The sequence below is a fragment of the Saccopteryx bilineata genome, chromosome X (assembly GCF_036850765.1).
Source record: "Saccopteryx bilineata isolate mSacBil1 chromosome X, mSacBil1_pri_phased_curated, whole genome shotgun sequence".
Lineage (NCBI taxonomy): Eukaryota > Metazoa > Chordata > Mammalia > Chiroptera > Emballonuridae > Saccopteryx > Saccopteryx bilineata.
The window spans coordinates 4,401,031-4,417,008 of record NC_089502.1 but is presented as its reverse complement, the minus strand read 5'-3'; the positions used below and the strand labels follow the sequence as shown (position 1 = coordinate 4,417,008).

The window sequence follows — 15,978 nt, the reverse complement described above, 5'->3', positions numbered from 1 at the left end:
CTATATAAAAAAAAAGCTTTTGCAAAGCAAGACACCATTAACAAAATAAAAAGATGACCCACACAATGGGAAAACATATTCCTAAATACATCTGATAGGGGTTAATAATCAAAATTTATGAAGAACTTCTAAAACCTAACACGAGGAAGGTAAACAATCTAATTTAAAAATGGGCAAAAGGCACTACCTCTATTCTCCTGTCTTGACTGAAGTTGGACAACAAAGATGGCGGCAGAAACCAGCAATTACTGGGAAGATCTCAGGAAACAGGCTCAACAGCTGAAAAATAAACTTGACCTGAAATTAGTTTCCTTCAGTAAACTATGTACAAATTTCAGTCACACCAGTGCCCAAGATAGAAGATGTGACAAGCATAGCTCTGACAAAACACTTCTTTTAAATGGATCAAGCCAAGACAGAACGTTTGAAACAATTGCGATTGAAATCGAACAGTTTTTGACAAGGCTTACAGGAATAAATGATAAAATCCAGAATATACCAACAGTGCGGGTGTCCCCTCCTTGAATGCAGTACTGATGCATACATTACAGCAGTGGTCCCCAACCTTTTTTGGGCCATGGACCGGTTTAATGTCAGAAAATATTTTCACAGACCGGCCTTTAGGGTGGGACAGATAAATGTATCATGTGACCGAGACAAGCGTCAAGAGGGAGTCTTAGATGGGTGTAACAGAGGGAATCTGGTCACTTTAAAAAAATAAAACATTGTTCAGACTTAAATATAAATAAAATGTAAGTTATTTATTCTTTCTCTGCAGACCAGTACTAAATGGCCCATTGACCGGTACTGGTCCGCAGCCTGGGGGTTGGGGACCACTGCATTACAGTGGCATAAAGACATATTGCAGAATTATACACATGATTTTTATAAAACCAAAGCAAACTTTGTGGCAGTATGGGAAAGGGAGAATCTCATGGGATCAGTACAGAAAGATATTGAGTCATATAAAAGTGGGTCTGGAGTAAATAACAAAAGAACTGAACTGTTTTTGAAAGAACATGAGCACCTTTGAAACTCAGATCGTCTAATAGAAGAAACAATAAGCATTGCTATGGCAACAAAAGACAGTATGACTTCACAGAGAGGAATGTTGAAGTAGATTCAGAGCAAAATGAACACTTTGGCCAATCGTTTTCCTGCTGTGAACAGCCTGATCCAGCAAATCAAACTTAGAAAATGGCAAGACTTGTTCATCCTGGGCAGTTATTGGTATCTGACCATCCTATTGCTGCTGTATGCTTTACATTGATGGGGCATCTCCAGAAACTCTTGACAACTACTATTCTCTAGCCCTGATCTGGAATAAGGAAAAGTGGGAACGAGAAATTGGCCATCCTGATAATTAGCCTGATAAGTCAAGACTGACAGTGATGGACACTAACATGGTCGGGTTGAGCTGAAGCCAGTTTTTCTGTGCTTTTTTTTAAACACACACTTTCTTCTGTTTTTAGTTTTAAAAAAAGAAAAATAAAAAGTTTGCAGTTGCATTTATCTTTCCAGGAGGTAAGTAAACCAGTTAGGACAGAGTTTCTGTGCTTCAGTAGTAGTGTTGAAGGCCGACGACACACTAGGTCTTCTGGCCAACACCTCAAAAAGCCAGATCTCTGTATCCAAAGACTGCTTTCCTTCTAGCTTCCAAAATGAATTATGAATAAAATATTACTGTTCCTTTTATTTTACACTCATAATGAAAAATCACTACTCAGTTCTTGATAATCTGTGCTATAAATATTTCTACTCTGAGTTCTCAACTCTTTAGGTATTTGAGAGAAATGCCATTTTTCACATCTTTCTTTGAGATGCTGACAGTCCACCTTCAACAAAGTTGAGGTTGTCTGAAATAAGAAACACTACAAAAAGGATTTTTTTTTTAATCATGTGCACACAGGTTAACTGTATTGCTGGAAAAACATATGACAGACTTATTTTAAAGGAATCAATTATTGTTTGGAATTTTATTTCTTCCATTGAGTTAATATTTGCTACTATAAAAAATTGAAATTTTAGTTCTAGGACAACATAAACTAAGAGCCAATATCTGTCACTGTCCCTAACTATTCATTATGTCAGGATTGACACTGGTAAGTGAGCAAGAGGACTCCAGAGTTTTCAGTGAGATCTGTAGAAAAAGCCATGAGTAAAAAGACAATGATTAAGGATCACCATTCAGATAATTTCATTTGTAACTGCATTACATTTTATGAGAAAAATTTAAAAACTACCACCTGATGAGATGCGGAAGTGTGGTTCCTTTGGCCAGGGCAGAATCTGGGTCTGCCCATACCTGAGGCTCGGCATGAGCTCAATCTAGCCAGCCCGGGCATAGGGGACACGTGAAAGGGGTCCAGCCCGGCTAGGGGATGGCTGCGGGCCCAACTGCAACCTGACCTGCTGGGGAAAGGCAGGACCCTGGGAACAGATGGAGATCCACTGCTGAGCAACGGTGTGTGGGCATACAGCCTCGCCTGACCTGCAGAGCTGAGGTTTGCCGCCCTACACTTGAGCCAGCCTTGCCCGAAGGAGTGGGGTGAAAGCCTGGGAAAAAGAAGAGGTCTGCAGCTGAGCGTGTGCCAGCAGCCCTGCCCTGCCTATGGAGCCAGCAGTCTCTGACAGCAGGGGTAGAGCGGAAGCCCAGAACAGGTGGAGACCCGCAGCTAAGCAAAGGTGCTCACCCCTGCTCATGGTGCCCAGGCTTGCTGCCCGGGCATGGTGTGCAAACACCTCATGGGGACAGGAAAAGGCTGAGACTGGTTAAGGCTTGTAGAGCCAGGCACATAAACACAGCCCTCCTTGTGGAGGAGAGAAAGAAACTGCATCAACAGCAGCAGCAACACCCATACCTGAAATCCCAAGGCAGCAGAGGCAGAAGGGGTGGTGGCCTGCAGACAGACCACACCTAGAAAACACAGAGGCAATGCCCATTGGACTCCAGTGGCCAAACACTTCTTATACACAGACAGAATGGGCAGGAAGAGGAATGCAACACAAATGATTCAAGAGAAATCCCCATAAAAGGACCTTAATGAGTCAGATATAACCAAATTACCAAATGCAGAGTTTAAAATAATGATTGGTAGAATGTTCAAAGAGCTTAAAACAACAATAGAGGGTCATTACAAACACCTAAATAAAGAGATAGCAAATATAAGAAAGGAAATTAAAATAATAAAAAAGAATCAGTCAAAAATGACAAACACAATATCAGAATTAAAGACCACAATGGAAGGAATTAAAAGCAGGATATATAAAGCTGAAGACTGAATCAGCAAGTTAGAAGACAGGAAAAATGAAGTCATAAAAACAGAACAGAATAAATAAAAGAGAATCAAAAAGTCTGAGGAAATTCTAAGAGAGCTCTGTGAAAACATGAAGAGAAATAACATCTGCATCATAGGAGTTCCTGAAGAATAAGAGAAAGAACAAGGGATAAAAACTTTGTTCAATCAAATCATAGCTGAAAACTTCCATAAATTGAGGCAGAAAAAACATCTCACAAGTTCAAGAAGCACAGAGAACTCCATTAAAGAGGAAACCAAAGAAATCTAAACCAAGACACATCATAATTAAAATACCAAACCTAAGTAATAAAGAGAAAATATTAAAAGCTGCTAGAGAAAAAAAAGCCATCACCTACAAAGAAGCCCCCATAAGGATGACATCTGAATTCTCAACAGAAACACTAGAGGCTAGAAGGGAATGGCAAGAAATATTTAAAGTACTGCAGAACAAGAACATACAACCAAGACTACTTTATTCAGCAAGGCTAATGTTTAAAATGGAAGGAGAAATAAAAAGCTTCCCAGACAAAAAGAAACTCAAGGAATTCACTACAACCAAAGCAATGCTGCAAGAAATGCTAAAGGGACTGTTGTAAACAGATCAAAGGGGGAAAAATATATAGCAAAAGAGGAATACAGCTTTAAAGAATAAAATGGCAAAAAACAACTACATATCAATAATAACCTTAGATGTAAATGAATTAAATGATCCAATCAAAATACATAGGGTAGCTGCATGGATAAAAAAAACAGGACCCTTACATATACTTTCTACAAAAGACACCTTAAAACAAAAGATGCACATAGGCTGAAGGTAAAAGGATGAAAAAAAATATTTCATGCAAATAAAAATTTTAAAAAAAGTTGAGATACTAATACTTATATCAGACAAAGTGGACTTTAAAACAAAGGATATAGTAAGAGATAAAGAAGGTCACTACATAGTGATAAAGGGAATAATTCAACAGGAAGATATAACTATTATAAGTATCTATGCACCTAATATAGGAGCACCTAAATATATAAAGCAGACCTTAATGGATATAAAGGGTGAGATCAACATAAATACTCTAATAGTAGGGGATTTTAATACCCTACTAACATCACTACATAGAACCTCAAGAAAAGAAATTAACAAAGAAACAGCAAACTTAAAAGACACACTAGATCACCTCAATTAAATATATATCTTCAGAACATTTCACCCTAGAGCAGCAGAATATACATTCTTTTCAGGTGCACATGGTACATTCTCTAGGATAGCCTACATGTTAGGGCACAAAATTGGTCTCAACAAATTTAAGAAATTGAAATCATATTAAACATTTTCTCTAATCACAATGGCATGAAACTAGAAACAAACCACAACAGAAAAACAAAAAAAATACTCAAACACTTGAAAACTAAATAGCATGTTATTAAATAACAAATGTGTTAACAATAAGATCAAAGAAAAATAAAAACAATTCCTAGAAATAAATGATAATGAGCATAGATCAACTCAAAATCTATGAGACACAGCAAAAGCAGTACTGAGAGGAAAATTCATAGCATTATAGGCATACCTTAAGAAGCTAAAAAAACACAAATACACAACATGAGTCTGCATCTAAAAGAACTAGAAAAAGAACATCAAGTAAAGCCCAGGGGTAGTAGAAGGAAAAAAATAATAAAGATCAGAGAAGAAGTAAATTATATAGAGGTTAAAAAAAACAATACAGAGGATAAATGAAACCAAAAGCTGGTTCTTTGAAAAGGTAAACAAGATCGATGAACCTTTAACTAGATTCACCAAAAAAAGAGAAAGAGGACTCAAATATATAAAATTAGAAATGATAGTGGAGAAATAACAACTGAAACAACAGAAATACAAAATACTGTAAGAAAATACTATGAAGAACTATATGCCAGAAAACAAGACAAGCTAAACAAAATGGAAAAATTCCTTGAAACATACAATCTTCCAAAAATTAATCTACAAGAATCAGAAAAACTAAACAGACCGATTACAACAAATGAAGTCGAAACAGTTATCGAAAAACTACCAACAAAGAAAAGTACTGGGCCTGATGGCTTCACAAAGAAATTCTACCAAATATTCAAAGAAGAATTAACTTCTATCCTTCTCAAGATATTTCAAAAAATTCAAGAGGAAAGAAGCCTTTTCAGCTCCTTTGATAAGGCAAGCATAATTCTGATTTCAAAACCAGGCAAAGACAACACAAAGAAAGAGAATTACAGGCCAATATCCCTAATGAATATAGATGGTAAAATCCTAAACAAAATATTCGCAAACCTGATCCAGCAATATATAAAAAAAATCATACACCACGATCAAGTGGGATTTATTCTGGGGAGGCAAGGCTGGTACAATATTTGCAAGTCAATCAATTTGATTGATCATATAAAAAAATGAAGGAGAAAAAGAACATGATAATTTTAATAGATGCAGAAAAAGCATTTGATAAAATCCAGCACCCATGCATGATCAAAACTCTCGGCAAAGTGGGAATACAGAGAATATACTTCAACATGATGAAGGCCATGTATGACAAACCCACAGCCAGCATCATACTCAATGGGAAAAAAATTAAAAGAAATCCCCTTAAGATCAGGAACAAGGCAGGGGTGCCACCTTTCACCACTCTTATTCAACATAATCCTGGAAATCCTAGCCACAGCAATCAGAAAAGAATAAGAAATAAAAGGTATCCAAACTGGAAAAGAAGAAGTAAAACTACCATTATTTGCAGATGACATGATATTGTATATAGAAAATCCTAACGTCTCAGTCAAAAAACTAGTAGACTTGATAAATGAATTCAGCAAGGTGGCAAAATATAAAATTAGTACTCAGAAATCAGAGACATTTTTATACACTAACAATGAATTGTCAGAAGGAGAAATTAAGGAAACAATCCCCTTCACTATTGCAACAAAAATAAATAAATAAATAAAGTACCTAGGAGTAAATTTAACCAAGGAGATTAAAGATTTGTACTCAAAAAATTATAAAATTTTGATAAATAAATCAAAAAAGATACAAACAAGTGTAAGCATATACTGTACTCATGGTTAGGAAAAATAAATATCATTAAAATGTCTATATTACCCAAAGCAATCTACAAATTCAATGCAATACCAATTAAAATACCAATGACATACTTCAAAGATAGAGAACACATATTCCAAAAATTTATATGAAAACAAAAATGAACACGAATATTCTCAGCAATCTTGAAAAGGAAGAATAAAGTGGGAAGGATCACACTTCCTGATATTAAGTTATACTACAAGGCCATTGTACTCAAAACAGCCTGGTACTTGCATAAGAACAGGCATATAGATCAATGGAACAGAAGAGAGAACCCAGAAATAAACCCACAACTTATAGGCAACTGATATTTGAAAAAAAAGGTAAGAGCATACAATGGAGTCAAGACAGCCTCTTCAACAAAGGATGTTGGGAAAATTGGACAGCTACCTGCAAAAAAATAAAACTAGACTACCAACTTACACCATTCACAAAAATAAACACAAAATAAATAAAATCTTAAATGTAAGCCCTGAAACCATAAGCATCTTAGAAGAATACATAGGCAGTAAGCTCTTCAACATCTCTTGCAGCTATTTGGTGTAATCAGTCTTTTTAGGTTTTCTGATTCTTCCAGATTGATTTTTGAAGACTGTATGTTTCAAGAAATTTGTCCATTTAATCTAGGTTGTTTAGTTTTTGGCATACAGTTCTTCATAATATTTTCTTACAATATTTTGTATTTCTGTTGTGTCAATTGTGATTTCTCCACTCTCAATTCTAATTTTATTTATTTGAGTCCTCTCTTTTTTTCTTGGTGAGTCTAGTTAAAGGTTCATTGATCTTGTTTACCTTTTCAAAGAACCAGCTCCTAGTTTCATTGATCATCTCTATTGTTTCTTTAGCCTCTATGTCATTTATTTCTGCTCTGATCTTTATTATTTTTTTTCCTTCTACTACATTTTGGCTTTACTTGCTGTTCTCTTTCTAGTTCTTTTAGATGCAGGGTTAAGTTGTTTATTTCACCATTTTCTAGCTTCTGAAAGTGTGCCTGTAGTGCTATGAACTTCCCTCTTAGTGCTGCTTTTGCTGTGTCTCATAAATTTTGAGCTGTTGTATGCTCATTATCATTCGTTTCTAGGGATTATTTTATTTCTTCTTTGATCTCATAATCCATTTGTTATTTAACAATCTGGTATTTAGTTTGCATGTGTTTGAGAATTTTTGAGTTTTTCTGTTGTGGTTGATTTTTTGTTTCATGTCATTGTGATCAGAGAAAGTGCTCGCTATCATTTCAATCTTCTTAAATTTGTTGAGACCACTTTTGTACCCTAACATGTAGTCTTCCTAGAGAATATACCATGAGCACTTGAAAAGAATGTATATTCTGCTGCTTTAGGGTGAAGGGTTCTGAATAAATCTATAAAATCCAGTTGATCTAGTATGTCTTTTAAGTCTTCTGTTTCTTTGTTAATTTTCTTTCTTGAGAATCTATCTAGTGATGTATTGAAATCCCTTAATATTATAGTATTGCTGTTGATCTGCCCTTTATATCCATCAAAGTTTGCTTTATATATTTAGGTGCTCCTATATTAGGTGTGTAGATATTTATAATAGTAATATCTTCCTGTTTTATTGCTCCCTTTATCATTATGTAGTGGCCTTCTTTATCTCTTACTACATCTTTTATTTTAAAGTCCATTTTGTCTGATATAAGTATTGCTACCCCAGCTTTTTTTTTATTTCCATTTGCTTGAAATGTTTTTTTCCATCCTTTTACCTTCATTCTGTGTGTATATTTTGTTTTAAGGTGTGTCTCTTGTAGACAGCATATGTACAGGTCCTGTTTTCTTATTCATGCAGCTACCCTATGTCTTTTGATTGGATCATTTAATCCATTTACATTTAAGGTTATTATTGATATATAGTTGTTTATTGCCATTTTAATCTTTAAAGCTGTATTCCTCTTTTGCTATATGCTTTTCCCACTTTGATCTGTTTACAACAGGCCCCTTAACATTTCTGCAGCATTGGTTTGGTTGTAATGAATTCCTTGAGTTTTGTTTTTTGGTTTTTGTTTTTTGTCTGGGAAGCTTTTTATTTCTCCTTCAGTTTGAAATGATAGCCTTGCTGGATAAAGTAGTCTTGGTTGTAGGTTCTTGTTCTGCATTACTTTGAATATTTCTTGCCATTCCCTTCTGGTCTCAAGTGTTTCTGTTGAGAAGTCAGATGTCATTCTTATGTGTGCTCCTTTGTAGGTGATAGCTTTTTTTCTCTAGGAGCTTTTAAATTTTTTTCTTTATCACTTAACTTTGGTATTTTAATTATGATATGTTTTGGTGTAGCTTTCTTTGGGTTTTTCTTTATTGGAGTTTTCTGTGCTTCTTGAACCTGTGAGAGTTTCTCCTGCATTAATTTAGGGAAGTTTTCAGCTATGATAAAATTGTGCATAGTCTCTATCCCTTGTTCTTTCTCTTCTTCTTCAGGAACCCCTATGACGCGGATGTTATTTCTTTTCATGTTGTCACAGAGCTTTCTAATAGTTTCCTGTTTGAGTCTTTTCTCTTTCTTCTCTGCTTTTATGCCTTCATTCAACTTGTCCTCCAACTCACTGATTTGATCCTCAGCTCCATCCATCCTGTTTTTAATCTTTCCATTGTGGCCTTAATTTCTGATATTGTATTTGTCATCTCTGACTGATTCTTTTTTAATATTTCAATATCCTTTTTTATTCTTGCTATTTTTTTATTTAGGCATTCATAATGACCATGAATTGTTGTTCTAATATCCTTAAGCATCCTTACAAGCATTATTTTGAACTCTGCATCTGGAAGTTTGGATATTTCAAAATCACTCAGTTCATTTTCTGGAGGTTTCCCCTGTGGTTTCATTTGGATTGCACTTCTCTGACAAGCTGGCCCTTTCAACACACCTCGTTCACTGGTCACCAGGCAAGTGGCTGTGAGCAGTATTTTCTGCTCTTTTTCCTAGAGTGAGAGCCCTTCTGGGTTCTCAGCCTCACCTCCCTCTGTTTCTGTAAGCAGGGGAGATTCAGGCACTCCCTACAAGGTTTATTCTGGCTTCTTTGCTCCTTGGTTTATTTTTTTTTGTATTTTTCAGAAGTTGGAAATGGGGAGGCAGTCAGACAGACTCTCGCATGTGCCTGACCGGGATCCACTCAGCATGCTCACTAGGGGCCGATGCTCTGCCCATCTGGGGCATTGCTCTGTTGCAACCAGAGCCATTCTAGTGCCTGAGGCAGAGGCCATGGTGCCATCCTCAGCGCCTGGGCCATCTTTGCTGCAATGGAACCTTGGCTGCAGGAGGGGAGGAGAGCAACAGAGAGGAAGGAGTGGGGGAGAGGTGGAGAAGCAAATGGGCGCTTCTCCTGTGTGCCCTGGCTGGGAATCAAACCCAGGACTTCTGCATGCTAGGCTGATGCTCTACCACTGATCCAACCAGGTAGGGCCACTCCTTGGGTTTTGAGAGGTGTTCTTGTAGTCCAGAGTTGGTATTTCATGCTGATTGTTCCTAATTAGTTTGTAATCCAGTTTGGTGGTGTGAGCTGAAAGTCTGTGTGTCTGGCTACTCCACTGCCATCTTCGGGTCCCAATGTTGTGTTATTTAAATTAACTTGAGGTACAGGCTAATGGGTATACTAACTCATAGTCTGATACAGAGACTGAGAGGTTTTTTATACTGGTATCAAAATTTTATTACATTCTGGGTATGAAAGGCATTTAACTTTTTTGAACTATGGGGTTTATTTTTCTAAGTATGGGTTGGTTGATCAATAGTTGATTGGGGCTGCCCTTAAAATAAAGCTTTAAGTTTTCCCAATGTGAACCTTCCAAGATCATCAAAGTCCATTTATAAAATTCTCTGCTGGGAGATGAAAACTTTTCTCCCCTGATACTTTATTTTCTTTGATTTTTCAAAGGGCCTTGAGTGATGGTTGTACCTCAGTCAGAATTAATGGAAATTTGGTTGTTATATAGTTGGCTGGTTTGAGTAGCACTCAATTTATAAAATCTGAAGTACCCTAAATAAAATTATTTATTTAATTATACCAAGCTGGATAAGCCAATGTTCAAACTGTTGACCTTGGTATTTTGAACCTGGGTCCTCAGAGTTCCAGTCTGATATTCTATTTACTTCACAACTACCTGTTCAGGCATATTTCATTTTTTTTAATCATCAGTTTATTTCACCAAAGGAAGAAATAATTTCCTACTCTAGTAATCTCTACCTTACCCCTCATACAATATCTACTTCTCTTTAGTAGAGAAACTCTGGCTCAACAGCATAAAGTTAGGATTCAGAAAATACCTCAGTTGGGAAACTCCAAGATGGCAGCGGAGCAGGCAGACGCACAGATGCCCAGCTCTCAACACCAAACTGGAATACAAATCAATTTAGGAAAAATCAGCATGAAAAACCAACACTGAACTGCAAGAACAGCTCTCAAAAACCAAGGAACAAAGAGGAAGGCACAATAATCCTGGTAAGGAGTGCCTGAATCTCCTCTGCTTACAGAAATGGAAGAGGGGGGGGTGAGGCTGAGAGCCCAGAGAGGATTTCACAGAGGAAAAAGAGCAGAAACTACTGCTCACAGCCACTTACCTGGCAACCAGGGAGCAAGGTGGGTTGAAAAGACCAGCTTATCTCCAAAGTGGAAAGGACAGGGAGAGGGACAGACTGTGAGGGGCTAAGGTAAGCAAGAAATGAAATAAAAAAGCTGACTCATTCATGCTGGAGGTGGCCATAGCTGGGAGAGGGACTGAACCTTTCACAAAACAGAGCTGAAGTGCTTCCGGATCAGAGATCTCTGGACATCTATACAGCTCCAATCAGTGCAACAAGACACAGATGAAAACAAGAAGTGGGGAGGAGGGGAAGTAACTCAGGTCTCCATGGAGATCTGAGATACACCTCCCCTTACTGAAGCTGAGAAAAAACCCTGCCCCCAGTGAGATTAGTTGGTGGAAGAGACCTTCAGGATCTCAGGTTACACCCACAGCATTCCTGGTTACAGTTTCAAGGAAGGCCCCTGCTGAGATCAGTTAAAAAGACTATCACCTGTTAAGAAAACAAACAAATTAAGACTTCAAAGCTGCCCAAATCCGAAAGTGGATTACAAATAATAGCTGATACCAACCCAAGAAGACCTAGAAATAACACAACTGAAAACTGGAGGCAGACAACACCAAGCCCAGACTCAACCAACTCTACAAATAAAACAAAAGAAGACGAGAAGACAAAGGAGTGCCATCCAAATGAAACCACAAGAGACTCCTTCGAGAGATGAACAGAGTGATATGGAAATAATCAAACTTCCAGATGCAGAGTTCAAAATAATGATTGTAAGGATGCTTAGGGATCTTAGAACAACAATGGAGGGGCAGTTTGAAAACCTAAATAAAGAAATAGCAAGTATAAAAAAGAATCAGTTGGAGACGACAAATACAATATCAGAAATAAAGACCACAATGGAAGGAATTAAAAACAGGATAGATAGAGAAGAGAATCAAATCAGCGAGTTAGAGGACAACTGGAATGAAGGCATGAAAGTAGAGAAGAAAAGAGAAAAAAGACTCAAAAAGTCAGAGAAAACTCTTAGAGAGCTCTGTGACAACATGAAGAGAAATAACATCCGCATCATAGGGGTTCCTGAAGAAGAAGAAAAAGAACAAGGGATAGAGACTTTGTTCAATCATATCATAGCTGAAAATTTCCCTAAATTAATGCAAGAGAAACTCTCACAAATCCAAGAAGCACAGAGGACTCCATTAAAGAGAAACCCAAAGAAACCTACACCAAGACACATCATAATTAAAATACCAAAGCTAAGCAATAAAGAGAAAATATTAAAAGCTGCAAGAGAAAAAAAAGTTATCACCTACGAAGGAGCCCCCATAAGGATGACATCTGACTTCTCAACAGAAACACTTGAGGCCAGAAGGGAATGGCAAGAAATATTCAAAGTAATGCAGAACAAGAACCTACAACCAAGACTACTATATCCAGCAAGGCTATCGTTTAAAATCGAAGGAGAAATAAAAAGCTTCCCAGACAAAAAAAAACTCAAGGAATTCATTACAACCAAACCAACGCTGCAAGAAATGTTAAGGGGCCTGGTGTAAACAGATCAAAGTGGGAAAAGAATACAGAAAAAAAAAAAGGAATACACCTTTAAAGAAGAAAATGGCAATAAACAACTACATATCAATAATAACCTTAAATGTAAATGGATTAAATGATCCAATTAAAAGACATAGGGTAGCTGTGTGGATAAGAAAACAGGACCCATACATATGTTGTCTACAAAAGACACACCTTAGAACAAAAGACACACATAGATTGAAGGTAAAAGGATGGAAAAAAAAAAACGTTTCATAAAAACAGAAATGAAAAAAAAGCTAAGGTAGCAATACTTATATCAGACAAATTGGACTTTAAAACAAAGGATATAATAAGAGATAAAGAAGGCCACTACATAATGATAAAGGGAGTAATCCAACAGGAAGATATAACTATTATAAATATCTATGCACCTAATATAGGAGCACCCAAATATATAAAACAGACTTTGATGGATTTAAAGGGCGAGATCAACAGCAATTCTATAATATTAGGGGATTTCAATACCCCACTAACATCACTAGATAGATCCTCAAGAAAGAAAATTAACAAAGAAACAGCAGACTTATTGGGAAAACTAGATCAATTCGATTTAATAGATATCTTCAGAACCTTTAACCTTAAAGCAGCAGAATATACATTCTTTTCAAGTGCTCATGGTACATTCTCTAGGATAGACCACATGTTAGGGCACAAAAGTGCTCTCAACAAATTTAAGAAGACTGAAATCATATCAAGCACTTTCTCCGATCACAACGGAATGAAATTAGAAATGAATCACAGCAGAAAAGGTCAAAAATTCTCAAACACATGGAAACTAAATAGCAGGGTGTTAAATAATGAATGGATTAAGAATGAGATCAAAGAAGAAATAAAAAAATCCTAGAAACGAATGACAATGAGCATACAACAAGTCAAAATTTTTGGGACACAGTGAAAGCAGTGCTGAGAGGGAAGTTCATAGCACTACAGGCACACTTTCATAAGCTAGAAAAAGCTCAAATAAACAACTTAACCCTGCATCTAAAACAATTAGAAAAAGAACAGGAAGTAAAGCCCAAACGTAGTAGAAGGAAGGAAATCATAAAGATCAGAGCAGAAATAAATGACATAGAGGCTAAAGAAACAATACAGAGGATCAATGAAACTAGGAGCTGGTTCTTTGAAAAGGTAAACAAGATTGATGAACCTTTAACTGGACTCACCAAGAAAAAGAGAGAGAAGACTCAAATAAATAAAATTAGAAATGAGAGAGGAGAAATTACAACTGACACAACAGAAATACAAAATATTGTAAGAAAATACTATGAAGAACTGTATGCCAAAAAACTAGACAACCTAGATGAAATGGACAAATTCCTTGAAACATACAATCTTACAAAAATCAATCTGGAAGAATCAGAAAACCTAAACAAACCGATTACAACAAAGGAGATCGAAACAGTTATCAAAAACTCCCATCAAAGAAAAGTCCGAGGCCTGATGGCTTCACAACGGAATTCTACCAAATATTCAAAGAAGAACTAACTCCTATCCTTCTCAAACTATTTCAAAAAATTCAAGATGAAGGAAGCCTTCCAAGCTCCTTTTATGAGGTGAGCAAAATTCTGATTCCAAAATCAGGCAAAGACAGCACAAAGAAAGAAAAGATATTATAGGCCAATATCTCTGAAGAATATAGATGCTAAAATCCTCAACAAAATATTAGCAAACCGAATCCAACAATATATGGAAAAAATCATATACCATGATCTAGTGGGATTTATTCTGGGGAGGCAAGGCTGGTACAATATTCATAAATCAATCAATGTGATTCATCACATAAACAAAAAGAAGGAGAAAAACCATATGATAATTTCAATAGATGCAGAAAAAGTATTTGATAAAATCCAGCACCCATTCATGATCAAAACTCTCAGCAAAGTGGGAATACAGGGAACATACCTCAACATGATAAAAGCCATCTATGAGAAACCTACAGCCAACATCATACTCAATGGGAAAAAATTAAAAGCAATACCCTTAAGATTAGGAACAAGGCAGAGGTGCCCACTTTCACCACTCTTATTTAACATAGTCCTGGAATTCCTAGCCACAGCAATCAGACAAGAAGAAGAAATAAAAGGCATTCAAGTTGGAAAAGAAGAAGTAAAACTATCATTATTTGCAGATGATATGATATTGTATATAGAAAACCCTAAAGTCTCAGTCAAAAAACTACTGGACCTGATAAATAAATTCAGCAAAGTGGCAGGATATAAAATCAATACTCAGAAATCAGAGGCATTTTTATACACCAACAATGAACAGTCAGAAAGAGAAATTAAGAAAACAGTCCCCTTCACAATTACAACCAAAAAAATAAAGTACCTAGGAGTAAACTTAACCAAGGAGACTAAAGACTTGTACTTGGAAAATTACAAAGCATTGATAAAAGAAATCAAGGAAGATACAAACAAGTGGAAGCATATACCGTGCTCATGGTTAGGAAGAATAAACATCATTAAAATGTCTATATTACCCAAAGCAATCTATAAATTCAATGCAATACCAATTAAAATACCAATGACATACTTCAAAGATATAGAACACATATTCCAAAAATTTATATGGAACAAAAGAGAACATGAATAGCCTCAGCAATCTTAAAAAAGAAGAATAAAGTGGGAGGTATCACACTTCCTGATATCAAGTTATACTACAAGGCCATTGTACTCAAAACAGCCTGGTACTGGCATAAGAACAGGCATATAGATCAATGGAACAGAACAGAGAACCCAGAAATAAACCCACAGTTCTATGGACAACTGATATTTGACAAAGAAGGTAAGGAAATACAATGGAGTAAAGACAGCCTCTTTAACAAATGGTGTTGGGAAAATTGGACAGCTACCTGCAAAAAAATGAAACTAGATCACCAGCTTACACCACTCACAAAAATAAACTCAAAATGGATAAAAGACTTGAATATAGGCCGTGAAACCATAAGCATCTTAGAAGAAAACATAGGCAGTAAGCTCTCGGACATCTCTCAGAGCAATATATTTGCTGATTTATCTCCACAGGGAAGTGAAATAAAAGACAGGATAAACAAATGGGACTATATCAATCTAAAAAGCTTTTGCACAGCTAAAGACAACAAGAACAGAATAAAAAGACAAACTACACAATGGGAGAACATATTTGACAATACGTCTGATAAGGGGTTAATAACCAAAATTTATAAAGAACTTGTAAAACTCAACACCAGGAAGACAAACAACCCAATCCAAAAATGGGCAAAAGAGATGAATAGACACTTCTCCAAAGAGGACATACAGATGGCCAATAGGCATATGAAAAAACGCTCAACATCACTAATCATTAAAGAAATGCAAATTAAAACCACAATGAGATATCACCTCACACCAGTCAGAATGGCGCTTATCAACAATACAACACAGAATAAGTGCTGGCGAGGATGTGGAGAAAAGCGAACCCTCCTGCACTGCTGGTGGGAATGCA

The 15,978-nt window shown here is 36.3% G+C and overlaps 1 pseudogene; it reads left to right on the top strand.

Annotated features, from left to right (window-relative positions):
• Positions 1-225: 225 nt before the first annotated feature.
• LOC136317066 (Golgi SNAP receptor complex member 1-like) lies at positions 226-1,388 on the top strand (annotated as a pseudogene).
• The last annotated feature ends 14,590 nt before the right edge of the window (positions 1,389-15,978 follow it).